Source organism: Pleurodeles waltl, chromosome 11 (assembly GCF_031143425.1).
Source record: "Pleurodeles waltl isolate 20211129_DDA chromosome 11, aPleWal1.hap1.20221129, whole genome shotgun sequence".
In the NCBI taxonomy this organism is placed as follows: domain Eukaryota; kingdom Metazoa; phylum Chordata; class Amphibia; order Caudata; family Salamandridae; genus Pleurodeles; species Pleurodeles waltl.
In genome coordinates, this window is record NC_090450.1 from 916,828,850 (window position 1) to 916,841,782 (window position 12,933).

General features: G+C 44.3%; 1 protein-coding gene across 4 annotated transcripts in view; it reads left to right on the top strand.

Annotated features, from left to right (window-relative positions):
- Nucleotides 1–12,933, top strand: part of SETD1B (SET domain containing 1B, histone lysine methyltransferase) — a 314,507-nt gene that overhangs the window by 120,654 nt on the left and 180,920 nt on the right. The window lies entirely within an intron of this gene.

Genomic DNA, 12,933 nt, shown 5'->3' on the forward strand with positions numbered 1-12,933 from the left:
GGAAGGCAGACGATTGCTGAGGTTTAGTGGTCCTGGAGCGTGGTCTAGGTGGCACTTTGGACACGAGGGCTATATACGTCTCAGATGCCCCAAAGCTTGAAGGTTGCTGCGGCATAGTGAATAGATGAAGCTGCCTACCCCCGCAGAAACTACTGAGTGATTTAACCCTAGGGGCCTTCCTCTCAGATGGTGACCCTGACAACATCCAGACGTAGGCGTTTTGAGCAGGTCCTGGCCTGCTGCCCCCAACCTGACCAGCCGCCTTAACGAGGTACGTGTTACACTAAAAGACGGTCAGCTCCCCCAGCAACTAACTGCACTTGCCTGAAAAAGACCCTGGGGACCTGTGAACTCGGCGGGAATGGTGGAGACACCTACAGCGGCAGCTGGGCCAGCTGCCTGCCGCTCGACTTGACTGTTTCCCTCCCGCTAAATGTGAGAGAGGGGGAACCACGGGCCTTGCCCAGCATCAGTTACGGATATTGCAGGTCCTGGGGACTCAATGAGAACACCCACTCACCCCCCGTAGGATCAAATTGCTCTACACCACCCTACAAGGCCCAGTTCGCACTCGCCATCAGATCTCACATACATTCCCTTACATAAGGAAACCAGCCAAGGCTGTTCCGTATCCCCATCAGCCAGGCCAGCTTGAATCCAGTGGTGCTTGTTGTTGTGTTGCTATGTTCGCCCTAAGTGGAGAGGATAGTCCCAGAAGTGGGTCCAGTGCCTGCTGTGCCACTGGATTCAAGCTAGCCTGGCTAATGAGAGGTGATGCCCTGAAACCGGTCCCTGGAAGCTTGTTTCTGGTCCAGGGAGGACGTAGCCTGGTAGTTCGGGCTGGACTGTTCCCATGGGGAGGAGGGTCAAGACTGATTTGCATATGGCTGGGTCCAAACTGGGATGGCATGGTGATCAACAGAACAATGGATTTAACCCAGATCTGTGACTGGGGGAGCATTTGAAAAGTTTCAACACTCTGGCCATAATTTTGCTGTGTTACTATGAGGACGAAACCCATCATAGCTGACTCTGAGCTGAATAATAATTTATTGTTACTACCTCAGCTTCTGACCCAAAAATAGACTTACACAAAAACAGAAACGCTACCTTTGTCCTTCAGCCCATTGAATCTTGCTTGGCTCCTCTCCACTTGCATGATCCACATCAGCTGTTCACTAATGATTGCTTGCATGACCAGGGACCAATTCCAACTAAGTAAGCCCACTCGTAACCGTTGCCTTCATTTCTGACCTGCTTTGGTCACAGAATTAAATGCTATGAACATTGAACAAAACACTACATAACAATGCAGTAACAATCAAAAAATTTGCTTCCTTTCCTATCACTCAGTGACTATGCTTGCGTTTCCCCCTGCACAGCAAGCCGCACCCTTTTTTAGCTGCGTTTGGGCTATACAGATACCACATGCATACAGGCCCCCACATATTTTCACCTAATTGTTTGTTTTACAGCCCAACATTTTCAATACCAGGTCGCCAGTCAAACCTATTAGGACACTTCCTTGGTCTGATTGTAGCCGACGACCAACATTCCTCCCTGCCGGCCTTCAAATCATCTTGGAGTCAAAGGCAATCTGCTTCAACTATACCTCTCCTCTGACATTTGAGGATTTCTCCTGGTAAACTGCAACATTCTGCCAAACAGCATCTAGTGGCAGAGTTGGTGAATTAGCCATCATCAACCTTATATGAATATCTTGTAGGAAATCGAAAACCCCTTTGAATGCCTCTTTTACAAGTGTATCACCAGCCGATCAGCATCCTTCATACACTCCTACTTGTCCACCACATATTGTGCAAGTGTTTCATCTGACATTCTTGACAAGACACAGCCCTTCCTTTTTGCCTTAAAGCATGCCGTCCTTGCAGCAATGTATTTTGGTTGTAATGAACTAATTGACTAATTTGACACTTTCCCAGATTGTCTGCCTTAGTACTGTGGAAGTACAAGAATTTGGCAGTGACTGGAGTCTCTGCATAGGAGTCCTATCTGTGAATCTCCCATCTATTCAAGATATCAGTTAGGAACATGAAAGAATCATTTTGCATTCTGGCTAAAATGTTGGATATGCCCATGTGTCAAAGTAGTAATTTGGCTTTCTCAAAAGGTGATATAAACCTGGTGTCTCCAACCTTTTTTGTAACCAGAGTTACTTATGTTTGAGGAAAATCACCCCACGCTACTAATATTAATGTTGTAATAGTGAGCACATCAGACAAAATACATCCAAGGTGACTTCGTGCAAGATTATCAGTAGTGGTCGCATTGGTGCATCTGTTAGGTTTGCAAGCAGTGATGTAAAAACAGCTTTTTCAGTTTAGAATACCTTTACATAGCTAATGTAAGACAGCCATAGCTGCAGTGCCCCTGAGACTAAGAAAATATTAGTAATACGTCTCTCCAGTGCTACATGATTTGTCACTCCCATCAACTTTATAATTTGAAAATCCTACCATGTTTCTCCAAACATCAACGTATGAGTTCTGAAAATACACAATTTTCAATTTGAATATTGGCTTTTCAATTTTGCCAAAAATAGATAAATTCAACAAAGCAAAAGCTTCTAATTTATTAGACTGGTCTGCACACAGGAGAGCTACTTACATGTAGCTGGAGAGATAGCAGTAGCTCACAAGCTACTCTGTGGAGAAGTCTCATCTAAACATTAAACGGCAAACAACTTGGGAATGAAACCATTACACTTGCAGTGAAAGGTTTTGTTCAGTTATCTGTTAGTGTGCTAAAACCAGACTATGGGTCTGGAAATATCGCCTATTATCTCTCTGATGTAATCACATTTTTATGGTTTTATTATGTAATGCTTTTGTGAGCTTTTACAGGGTTTGTTATATAATATACTAACACTTTAATGTGATGATTGTAGATATGATGTTCGCTGCTTTAAGCCTGCTTTGTATATGGTATTTTGAGTGTGAGTCCGTTTAGAGGTGTATGTTTGCACGCGGTTGGTGAGTCCTTGGATATTTTTCCTTCTTCAGCCATCATGTTCCTCACCATTTTTCTAGACATTGATCAAATAACCTATCTGAACTGCCCTCAAACCATTTGCTCTGGTCTCCCTCAAACATACCAAGTACACCGGTTACTATAACAAATAAACGTCACTGGCTTGAATGAGCAACAAGGCAAAACCATCTTACCAACCCCCATCACCTCTTCCCCCCCCCCCCCCCCCCACACACACCCTCATGTCTTCCCTCACCCTACATTACTGAATTTTATTAATGATGTGTTTTATTTCTGTTTCATGGTTGTGTACACGAGAATCTGAGTAGTAGGCAAATTATGTTCTTTGTCAGACAGGTGATGTTGTAGTAGAGCTAGGCAATGCAAATCTATTTTGCGTTAAGTGTCCTTGTCTGGAAAAACAGATAGGGTCGTTTTTGTTTATTCAAAGAATTCTAATATTAGTAACTGGGAGCGCATTGCCATTTAATGGTTTGCATTCTGGGAGGCTGCTCTCACTTATGACAGTTTGCTTTAACCTTTTATTGAGGTTTCTTTGTGATCTTGAAGAACATGCTGCCCTGTGTCTTGTTATTGAACAGTCCCGCCCACATATAGTTATGTTATAGTTATTGAGGGGCTCATTTTTTTTTTGTTGTTTTGTTTTGTTAGGATCGTGTTTCCATAGGAAATGCATTTCTTGGTTTGTGGTGACAAATCTTCACAAAACGTTCCCCCAATTTTTTTTTCACCTTGTATTGAAAGAATATTAAGGTGAAGGTTAATGTATTTTTGTAAAGCAAGTGCTTATTTATTGTTATTTGGTGTGCATTGCTGCCCATTTGAGCCTTTTGGAAGGAGCTTTAGAAAAACAAACTCTTTTTGTAGAAGCTTTGCTTGGGAAGAGATGGCAGGAATGAAATAGATGGTGCATACTTGAGTCTCTGTGATTGGGCCTGCTCCAGTGGCGTTTGTCATCTTGATCAGGGTTGACCATTTACTGTCACTGCTGAGGAGGTACTTCACTTGTTGCTCACTCACTAGGTTATATCATGCAAACAGGATATGACTCGTGGAAAGAAGAGTTTGAAATGTTGTACGATCGAGAAGTTCTTAAAACCTACTTTGAGATCAGTCAGCCTGATGCTCTGCTATAACTGTTTCTCGAAACCACTGTCATTGTACATTAGTTGTTTTGTTCTACTGATACTGTGTGATGAGCTAAAAAACGAGGAAGACACAGGGGTCCCCAGTACTTCTTGTATGGGTATCTTATTTGGGGGATGATCAGGCTTCTCTACTCAATGATACCACACATCGAATAGACCTGTGTGTACACTGAAACCTGCCCACACTTGTGCTGGAGAAAAGCAGGGATATTTTATCTTAATCCTTTGTTCTTTTTATCTAGAAATGAGAATGTAGAGCAACGCTGTATGTGCCCTAATAAACTAATTGGCAGCAGTAATCCTGTATATTTGTGGGAATTCTTAGATTAGATATGTGTACAGACAGGAGGAAATACGTGTTGACACTGTCCTATTACACAATTGAAAATACCTATTGTTTTAGAGCACAGACTTAGTATTGATGGCTTTGGCTGACTAGTTCAGATTCTATTTTAAGAGTCTTGAACTTGCTGTTGGAGCAAAGGGGTCTACATCTCAAACACTTATCTTAAAACACCATGCTCCTCCCCCTTACATTCAAAGAATAAGTACATTTTTGATAGATTTAAGATCTTTTGTGCATAGTTGTTTGTGGTCAGCTGTTACTTTCAGAGGGATGTGGGAGCAACCCAACATGTTTATAGTTACTACAGACAGGCATCTGGCTTGATCTGTGTCTGTTGGCATGTGATTGTTTCCACTAATGTTCCATTAATATTTGCTTTGAAGAAATTTGTTGTCATTGAGTTGTTGGATGATAGATTGCTAAATTAGAGATGACATCCGTGATGGGTATCTAATAGACTAGTGATGTGCAATTCCAATTTTTAATTTTCTTGTACAAGTGTAAATGATGCACCTTATTGTGGACTTTGTCAGCATTACGGAGTCTCACAACCACAAATCTACATCCATTTTTTTAGTTGCAGTGCCATTGGTCTGTGAAGTAGGTTTGAGTTAGCAGTATGGAGGACGCAATATGCTGAGTTTCTGCCTCTGTTAAACTACTCCTTCATAGCCTACTCTACAGGCTTCTCCTAAATCACCTGCAATACCCTATCACTCGGCTATCGTACAAGACCTACAAACACTTAGAAGTTCCCTCTGCTGAGAAACATACCACTCTCGTGTTGAGTGCCCCAAAAGGGGTCCTCTCCTTTCCCTGTCCAGAAATGCTCCTTTTGCTGCTACCCAGTCACCTCTATGTTTCTCCCAAGGGGACAAATACGGTGCCCCAAATCTGCCATAGACCCTGCTCACTAAGAGTTTCCTCCCACAGGCCCTGGCAAGGCAGTTGTGGTGATAGCACATTCCTTAAGTAACTTTGGCAGGGGAATTCACTTGTATTTTGCACCTACCTCCACACAGAAACATGTGCCCCGGTGCCCCAAATCTGCCATAGACCCTGCTCACTATGAGTTTCCTCCCACAGGCCCTGGCAAGGCAGTTGTGGTGATAGCACATGCCTTAAGTAACTTTGACAGGGGAATTCACTTGTATTTTGCACCTACCTCCACACAGAAACATTGCTGCATATCTACCACAAGTGCAGAAAAGCAATCACCGTCCTGCCTTTGGGACATCCTGATAAAGCACAAAGGTAAAAAGCCTAAGACCACCGTGGGTAAATTCTCTAGCAATACAGTGACCATGTTTTACAAGGGGCTCCTGAAGAAACAAGTGTGACATCTTTGAACAAGCATTTGCAATGCAATAGGTCTTGCATTTGCTTGAGTTAGAGATATTTGCACTGTAAATTCATAACTGGACTTTTCTTGCCACATAAAATGGTCAACCCTGCCTCATAATTTCATCTTTTCCTGCTATATAATTCCTGTGGCCCTACATATAACTAAAGCACTTCCATGTACCTTCTTCCTCTATTTGCAGCAAAAAATTAAAATGTTGCCATTTAGCATTGTAATTTAAATCTGCTGTGCTAATTCCAATGGAAGACCACTTTCACCACCCCACCCTTAGAGTTGCTGGCTGGCTTACACAATTCCCCCAAAAAGACACATGACAGCCACAAGGGAGAAATAAACTAGAAGGCTCACCCAAACATATCAAGAGTGTTCAAACAGTCATAGTGTAAAAAGGGTGTTAAGTTGGCCTGAATTATACCTTTTATAAGGAGAGATTATTAAAACATACACAATTATCATATAAAAACCTTTGGCATTAGACTGCAACGCTCAAACTAGCCCTTAAAGGGCACCATAACAAATATAATTTGTAAGAAACATGGTCATGTAATCATATTGTTAGCCCCTAGATGGAATAACCCCATGAAGAAAACAGGACAAATTAATGCAGTGTAACCATATACTTAGCCCCTAGAGGTTGTTTTAGGGCTAACAGACCTACTGCAATGATATTACAAACAAGGCCTTTAAATCAGAACTTCTCCCAGCTGTAAAACAAAAGTCGTAGCCACGAGAAAGCTTAAAAGACACTGAATAGTGGGAGGCGCCCCAACTAACCTAGTGTGGGGACCCAGAGATGATTAGAGTTTTTTAAAGGTGGTCCCATTGTGCTACAACCACCACAGGCTGAGTTATGAGCAAAACTGTTTTGTAAAAGTAAGGCCCTGCAAAGCGTTATGGGATAAGTTTTTGTGCCCCAAATATTATAGTACAGTGACTGCAATGCTCAGATCAGCCCTAGAGGACACTACAATAAAAATAACATTTGGAAGAAACATGGTCATGTAACCACACAGTCAGCCCTTCGAGAGTATAACCACATGAAAAAATTAGAGAAAGTAATGCAGTGTAACCAAATATTTAGTCCTTAGAGGGCATAGTGCATTATACATTTTCAAAGCTAACAGGACTATTGCAATGATAATAGAAACAAGGCCCATAAAACATAACTTCTCCCAGCTATAAACAAAAGTTCCAGCCATGAGAAAGCTTTAAAAGATAATGAATGGTGATAGGGGTTATCATTTGTAAGGTCCCGATAACATAGTGTGGGGACCCATAGATGATGCAGACAGAAAGCGCACATTGTGGTCAGTGTTTTGAAGGTGGTCCCATTGTCCTATGACCACCACAGGCTGAGTTATGAGCAAAAATGTTTTGTAAAAGTAAGGCCGTGCAATGCACTATGGGACAAGTTTCAGTGCCATGAATATTTTCATATGTTGCTATGACTGTAATGCTTAAAACAGCTCTAGAGGGCATCACAATAAAAACAGTATTTGTAGGAAACATGGTCATGTAACTATATAGTTACCACCTACAGGGCACAATCACACAAAAAGAAAACGGCAATAAATAGTGCAGCGTAACCATATATTTAGCCCCCTAAAGGCATAGTGCATTACATATATTCAGGACTAACAAGCCTATAACAATGATATTACAAGTAAGGCCCCCAAAACACAAGCTTCTCTCAGCTATAAAACAAAAGTTCCAGCCATGAGAGTGCTTAAACAGACACTGAATGGTGGGCGGGGTTATTATTTTTGGGGCCTGTAAGGAAATGCCTCCTTGGCATGGTTGCCCCCTGACTTTTTGCCTTTGCTGATGCTATGTTTTGAATTGAAAGTGTGCTGAGGCCTGCTAACCAGGCCCCAGCACCAGTGTTCTTTCCCTAACCTGTACTTATGTATCCACAGTTGGCACACCCTGGCATCCAGATAAGTCCCTTGAAACTGGTACCCCTGGTACCAAGGGCCCTGATGCCAGGGAAGGTCTCTATGGGCTGCAGCATGTCTTATGCCACCCTGGGGACCCCTCACTCAGCACAGACACACTGCTTGCCAGCTTGTGTGTGCTAGTGAGAACAAAATGAGTAAGTCGACATGGCACTCCCCTCAGGGTGCCATGCCAGCCTCTCACTGCCTATGCAAGTATAGATAAGTCGTCACCCCTCTAGCAGGCCTTACAGCCCTAAGGCAGGGTGCACTATACCATAGGTGAGGGCATCAGTGCATGAGCACTGTGCCCCTACAGTGTCTAAGCCAAACCTTAGACATTGTAAGTGCAGGGTAGCCATAAGAGTATATGGTCTGGGAGTCTGTCAAACACGAACTCCACAGCACCATAATGGCTACACTGAAAACTGGGAAGTTTGGTATCAAACTTCTCAGCACAATAAATGCACACTGATGCCATTGTACATTTTATTGTGAAACACACCCCAGATGGCACCCTAGAGGTGCCCCCTGAAACTGTATCCAACTATCTGTGTAGGCTGACTGGTTCGAGCAGCCTGCCACCCCCGAGACATGTTGCTGGCCACATGGGGAGAGTGCCTTTGTCACTCTGTGGCCAGTAACAAAGCCTGCACTGGGTGGAGATGCTAACACCTCCCCCAGGCAGGAGCTGTAACACCTGGCGGTGAGCCTCAAAGGCTCACCCCCTTTGTTCCAGTTGCCCGCCCCCTCCGGCCACGGCCCCCACTTTTGGCGGCAAGGCTGGAGGGAACAAAGAAAGCTACGAGGAGGAGTCACTGGCCAGTCAGGACAGCCCCTAAGGTGTCCTGAGCTGAAGTGACTCTAACTTTTAGAAATCCTCCATCTTGCAGATGGAGAATTCCCCCAATAGGGATAGGAATGTGACCCCCTACCCTTGGGAGGAGGCACAAAAAGGGTGTACCCACCCTCAGGGCTAGTAGCCATTGGCTACTAACCCCCCAGACCTAAACACGCCCTTAAATTTAGTATTTGAGGGCTCCCCTGAACCTAAGAATTTAGATTCCTGCAACTTACAAGAAAAAGAGGACTGCTGAGCTGAAAAACCCCTGCAGAAGAAGAAAGAAGACACCAACTGCTTTGGCCCCAGTCCTACCAGCCTGTCCCCTGCCTTCTAAAGAAACCTGCTCCAGCGACGCTTTCTCCAGGACCAGCGACCTCTGAATCCTCAGAGGACTGCCCTGCTTCAAGAAGACCAAGAAACTCCTGAGGACAGCGGCCCTGTCCCACAAAGACTGCAACTTTGTTTCAGAGGAGCAGATTTAAAGACCCCTGCAATCCCCGCCAGAAGCGTGAGACTTGCAACACTGCACCCGGCGACCCCGACTCGACTGGTGAAGAAACAACGCGACAGGGAGGACCCCAAGGCGACTCCAAGACTGTGAGTAACCAAAGTTGTCCCCCCTGAGCCCCCACAGCGACGCCTGCAGAGGGAATCCCGAGGCTCCCCCTGACCGCGACTGCCTGACTCTGAAATCCCGACGCCTGGAAAAGACCCTGCACCCGCAGCCCCCAGTGCAGGAGTGACCCCCAGGAGGCCCTCTCCCTTGCCCAGGTGGTGCCGCTGAAGAGACCCCTTGGTCTCCCATTGAAAACCATTACAAACCCGACGCGTGTTTGCACACTGCACCCGGCCGCCCCCGCGCTGCTGAGGGTGTACTTTTTGTGTGGTCTTCTGTCCCCTCCCCCCCCCCCCCAGTGCCCTACAAAACCCCCCTGGTCTGCCCTCCGAAGATGCGGGTACTTACCTGCTGGCAGACTGGAACCGGGGCACCCCCTTCTCCATTGAAGCCTATGCGTTTTGGGCACCACTTTGACCTCTGCACCTGACCGGCCCTGAGCTGCTGGTGTGGTAACTTTGGGGTTGCTCTGAACCCCCAACGGTGGGCTACCTTGGACCCAAACCTGAACCCTGTAGGTGGCTTACTTACCTGAGAGAACTAACAATACTTTACCTCCCCCAGGAACTGTGAAAATTGCACTGTGTCCACTTTTAAAACAGCTATTGGTGTTTTATGTGAAAAGTATATATGCTATTGTGATTATTCAAAGATCCTAAAGTACTTACCTGCAATACCTTTCAAATGAGATATTACATGTAGAATTTGAACCTGTGGTTCTTAAAATAAACTAAGAAAAGATATGTTTCTATACAAAAACCTATTGGCTTGGAATTGTCTCTGAGAGTGTGTTTTCTCATTTATTGCCTGTGTGTATGTACAACAAATGCTTAACACTACTCCTTTGATAAGCCTACTGCTCGACCACACTACCACAAAATAGAGCATTAGTATTATCTCTTTTTGCCACTATCTTACCTCTAAGGGGAACCCTTGGACTCTGTGCATGCTATTCCTTACTTTGAAATAGCACATACAGAGCCAACTTCCTACAGGGCCCCACTAACCTAGTGTGGGAAGCCAACGATGATGCAGACAGAAAGCATGTTGTCCTGTCTATTTAGGGGGTGGTTCCATTGTCCTAGGACCACCACAGGATGAGTTATGAGCAAAAAGGTTTAGTAAAAGTAATGCCCTGCAAAGCATTATGGGCCGATTTTTCGGAGTGTAGCGAGTATTGTAGTATCGGTACTCCCACCAGGAGAGCGTCTTTCTCTTTGAGTATTTCTGTTTTATGGAAAGCATTCACCCGTTTCAAGTGTTATAAGGGTAGCTGTAAACAATGTGACCAGTGCTCCAATACTGCTGATCGGGTTCAAACTGTTGTGCCTGTTCAGCTGTGAGCACCATGGCCGCCATGCAGCACGAAGGGAAGAGACAAAACAAATAATTTGCCCACGCTGCAGTATATTGGCAATCGTGCAGTAATCCACGTAACAGGTGTGTGTGCAAGATGTGACAAAAACAGCCTCGAGGGACAAACGTAAAGCATTTACCAATGACATCAAGACATTTTTGAAAGGCAAGCGGCCGAATGCGTGAAAGTGATGGGCCTGGTTAAAAGCCCACAATACTTACAACAGGTCAAATCGCTTGCACGTTCAACCTTAAAATGACATTAAATTTGTTAATCATCTTGGACAGTTGTCTAACAAATTGCTGAGCCTACCAGTAATCATTATTTCTCAACAGTTGAACATGAAAAGGAGACCCATTGCCAGCATCATTCTCCTCATAATTACATTGTCCCTCCACTAATACAATTGATCATTAAACACTTTTTCTGTCTCCCGGCGTTTCCCAGAGATTGAGGGTGGCAAGCACCGCCCACCTATTTCTTGGTGTGCCTTTCCTGATATTTTAAGACTGTTAGCACTGCGTCCAATATCTACACATACATCAAACACAAACTGCTGATGAACTGACCTGGGGCACTGCCACATTTGAGATAAGACAGCGAATCCTGATAGATTTAATGAGATAGACTTAATGAGAAAACAAGCATTGGCAAAGCCAGCCACCAATGCTTTTCAAATGGTGGAAGAGGTGGGAGGAGAGAAAGTAGGAGAGTTGGCTTCTGAGGTCACATGTGGAGAGCTTTGTGAAATGCACTGCCAGTCACCCCACCCCACCCCACTCGCAACTCCACTTGTCATTACCCTTATTGCTCCTCCTTCCCCATTCAAAAGAAGAGGGAGAAGAGTTTCCAACTTATTCCTGCTAACTAGACAGATTTTTGGTTCATGTCTCTGCTGTAGAGATCTGTGTACAATGAGGTAGCTTGTCCTATTTCTGTGTTTTTTGTTTTTGTTTTTTTGGTTGCAGTTTTATATAGCGCAAACTCCACCCGAAGGAATTGCGACCCTTTACATGAGCACCGGTTACATTACATTAGGACACATTCATTTTTGGTAGGCACAGGAAGATTAAGTGTTTTGCCCAGAATCACAGAATGGTAAGCTGATGCCAAGTCTCTGACCTGGTTCCCCAGCTCCAAAGTCATCAGCTTGTTGTTACACCACATCCTCTCCCTCAAAAGCAATAAAATGAGGCTTGTTAAGACAGCTGTCATGAGGTTTTTATAAATCAGCAAGGCTCGTGAACAAGCCGCATAAGATATTGTTCAACCTCCCATCCCCCACACTTCCAAGAGCTGAGTGTTCAACAGCAGAAGGCCTCCCTGCAATGAGGGAGGGGCAATGGAGGCACTGATATGGGAGCAGAACCAAATGGTGGTTGGTTACTGGTGCACAGCTGCCAAAAGGGTCTTAAATTATGTATGACACCTCTGTCAATTTGTGCAATCCACAAAAATTTGATTTTTCATTCCATAACAGTAGTGCTGAAAACAAAACGGTCTGTTGCCCAGTAATCAATGATTTTGCTGAGCACAAAAAACAAAAGATGCGCCCATAAGAATCGCAAGTTGCAAAACCAGGCCTTTAGAGTACAACTGGAAAGTGTACAGAGTGCACAGAAAAGGCTTAAGACCCTCTGTGAATCCAGACCTGAGAAGGTTTTTATTATTAATATTTTTCTTGCAGGTTTTTTAATAACGCAAACTCGACCGGGAAGTATTGGAGTGCTTTACACGAATTCCAGTTACACTACACAAGTATACATTTGTTTGTTGCACACATGGGGAGATTAAGTGATTTTCTCAACAACCAGAGACTGCTGAGGCAATGCCGCGACTCAAACCTGGTGCCCTAGCTACAAAGTCAGCAGCTTTTTTTATTACGACACCCCCTTTGGTGTGGACGAAGCACACAATTAACCAGTACATAAAGTGCAGTACAACACGTTGTTAAAAGGACATCACTGTTCCCTACTGAAGCCTTCACAATATGTAGCTGCATAAATCTCCTCATGTGTAATTTACATTGCGTTAGTTATGAGAGCTGCAATGGGTAACAACAAAAATGGATGCAGGTTATAACAGAAAGAGTGAGGGAGGTGATGGGCAACAACGGAAGGGGGAGTGAGTGGGTGTGGAAAACCAAGAACAGGACACGAACTAGTGAAGGGCCAGTAAAGTCAAGAAAACTGATGAGGAAAGGATTAGGGAGAATTGGGCATGGAGGGGGTAGAAGTACACAATAAAGCCAGCTGAATAAGAAACACTCTGAACGAATGCTGAAACAGACAAGAAAAAGTAGCCCCTAAATGA